Source organism: Poecilia latipinna, unplaced genomic scaffold (assembly GCF_001443285.1).
Source record: "Poecilia latipinna isolate Pla-1442-1.1 unplaced genomic scaffold, P_latipinna-1.0 Scaffold8, whole genome shotgun sequence".
Classification (NCBI taxonomy): Eukaryota; Metazoa; Chordata; class Actinopteri; order Cyprinodontiformes; family Poeciliidae; genus Poecilia; species Poecilia latipinna.
The window spans coordinates 88,650-91,721 of NW_015112624.1; the positions used below are offsets into that span (position 1 = coordinate 88,650).

General features: G+C 37.7%; 1 long non-coding RNA gene across 1 annotated transcript; it reads left to right on the forward strand.

The window, feature by feature from the left end:
* Window positions 1-12: 12 nt before the first annotated feature.
* LOC106944451 (uncharacterized) lies at window positions 13-1,288 on the forward strand. The gene is made up of 2 exons (XR_001424331.1): window positions 13-845; window positions 1,108-1,288. It is a non-coding gene; the product is annotated as an uncharacterized LOC106944451 (long non-coding RNA).
* The last annotated feature ends 1,784 nt before the right edge of the window (window positions 1,289-3,072 follow it).

A 3,072-nucleotide genomic window follows, 5' to 3' on the forward strand; every position in this document is an offset into this window, starting at 1 on the left:
ATAATCAAATGTCTTTTGACCAATAAAATATATCAGAATCTGGTAGCCTGTCTGTGCTACCAGAGTATGCTAAAGTGAGTGTTCATCCTGGAATGACGGTCATTATACTATGCATAACTTTAATCTGATTATTGGATTGTAAATAGTAACATGTTAGAATACTTGTTACTGAAACAAGGGTCAGATTAGAGTAACGCATTACTGATATGTTGATGGCATAAATAGTTTGACATTTCTGTTACAGTTTCCGTTCACAAACTACTGTAATCAGTCCAGTTAAATCTAAACTTGGCAACTTTTTCTTTTTCAACCCTAATAAATGTGATATTCAGTTGACCTGTTATGACACAGATTTTGGCTGTCCGCCTCTCTGCTGCATCGCTGTGGAAAACCTGGAGCAGCAGAGAAATCTGAGGCTTATATATGAATGTTTACTGGTTTAAAAAAAACACTGGGGATGTGGCTTATAGTCCAGTGCGGCTCATAGTTAGGAAAATACGGACTATAGAGCTTGGGAGCGTGACGTCACTGCTCTAGTCGGAGGGGTGTCAGCGCCATCTTAAATGCCACCGACAAAAACGACTCTCTCGCAGATATTTTAGCTATGAGACGAACTTGCTGCGTTATTGGGTGTAATGTCCGATCACACTACTGAAACGGTAAAAAGATGGAAAACGGACTTTCGTTTCACTATTTTCCTGCTTGGAAACAACGAGAGGAGGCTAAGTTAACGGAGCTAACTAAAAGAAGACGAATGTCCTGGTGTCCGCGGCTGAGACGTCCTGATGTTACCTTCTCCAACATCCCCAGATACCTACAAGTTTGCTCCAGACATTTCCATTCTGGTGAGTGTCTAAATTCGCTTTGTTAGTGTTGTCATCATTTATTTTGCTATTACTTTGTCCGGGTGTACTCATGATCAGTTCCTGTTGTTCATTTAAGTGGGTCAACCTTGTTTAGGTCGGGCTAATATTGTTTATGTAGCATAGTCCGAGTTTTGTCAGTGGACATCGAGGTTCTTACATTATTGTGAAGTAAACTATTTTACTAGTGTTATCAGATTTACAGCATTAATACTGATGTGTGTTCTGATATGTCCTCTTAAAGGCAAACCGACGTATGAAATGGATGAGCTCAATCCTGACTGGGTTCCAGTGCTGAATATGGGTCACTGAGGTAAACGACACATCAGACCGACATGGGCGTCAATTAAAGAGGCGATACAGCAAAACCATCAACAAGTTACTGAGACTGTTTTTATTATTTACCCCAGAAGAGGTAATTAATGCCACAAGAGGCTGTAGATGAGGAGCAAGTTGGAGAGGCTGACGAGGAAACGCCAGGAGAGGAGCTCAGCAAGGCTGCAGGAATATGTTGGAAGTGGCTGTTTTCTCTCATTCAATAATTTCTTGTAAACATTCATAAAACATTTGATTCAAGCACTTCAAGTTGCATGTAAACAGGTGAAGAAATTAATCACATTTAAAGTAAAAATGTGATATTTAAAATATTTCAGGTAATAAACATACACATGATAAAATGTTTATTTAAAAATATAATCTATGTGATTAAAGTAAACAATTATATAACTAGACATCTGTCAGGACACTGGGTTTCTGGGTAAGTTTTGCTTTTCATTTTATTTAGCTTCATGTTTTAGTTTAGCCCAGTAGAGCCCAAAGTGGGTCCTGGAGGCATCTTGCATGTTTTAGTCTCTCCCTGGTTTAACACACCTGGATCAAATGATGCTCATTAGAGGCCTAAGTGGAACACCGACAAGCTGAAAAGGTTGTTTCTACCACCAGGGAGAGAACTAAAACGTGCAGGATGCTGGAGCTAGAGGACCGACTTTGGACACCCCTGGTTTAGCCCTTCATGATTCTTTTGATATTATTTGAGGTATTTAGTGTAGTTAGAATTATATTATTGCTTTCCTTATTTTCAGTCCTTTATAGTTTTTCTAGTTAGGTTAATTCTTTAGTTAAGGTCCTGTCCTTGTTTGTCTGAGTCCATCTCAAGCCTTCTTTAATGACTATAGTTTAATTGTATTTTATCCTTCTAGTCATTTCAGCCTCGCTGCAGTGTTTCTAGTAATGTTTATATATTTATTTCTTAATTTGATCACTTCAGTTGTTCTTCCATGTTCAAGTCTCTATATATATATATCTTTAGTAGTTCTAGTTAGATTTGTTCTTTGTTTAGATCTTCACCACGTTGCCAGTTGTTACCTTTGTTATCCGTTGTCTCCTGTTTCATAGTATTTTGGATTTCCTTGTTTTCCCTGGACTTTAGATTTAGTTTGTTTAGTTCATTAAAAATAACATCTTCATAAAGTACATCCACTGCCTGCTGCGTTTGTGTCCACCGCCACATCATGACACCAACCAGATGAAAGAGCCCATCTTTAGACATTTAATGTGTAATTAAAAAATAAAGGTGACAGATTTTATGAAATGGGTCACACTTTAATAGATATTTGTTGTAAACATGTAATGAAATAGATCCTGTCCTAGAAGGTGCTTATCATCTGAGGTAATACATTTTATGAACTTTTTTAAAAATATATTTTTAAAATATAAATTTGGTTAAAAAATAAAAAGGGTCAAAATGAAATAAAAATATGTCTTCATCTATATGGTCTAGTAAAACGATTTCACATAGATTTTGAGTTAATGGGGGACACGATTTGGAAGCTATTGAAGAAAACATTTAATATTTAAAATATTGAATATGAAGTATGACTATGGAGGATAGTGTGCCTCGTGTAATAGCATGAACTACCACGTTTTGTATTAGTTGGTCACAAGACAAGGCATTTATTTACAGGAGTGTTTGGAAATTGACGGTCTCTATGTGAACCTCTGATGCGCTTCAGGAGGCATCGGTAGAGAACAGCTGGCCGAAATTGGCGTTCATAAATCGGATCAACCTTGAGCTGAACGTCCCTTACTCCGCGGAGGGCGAATATCCAGTAACCAATTTGCAAAACAACTTTGCTGCGGTTGATGGTTTTCTCCCGATGATGTTTTTCTGGCTCAGCTCACGTTGGCTGATTTCAGAGCTGCTGCTGCT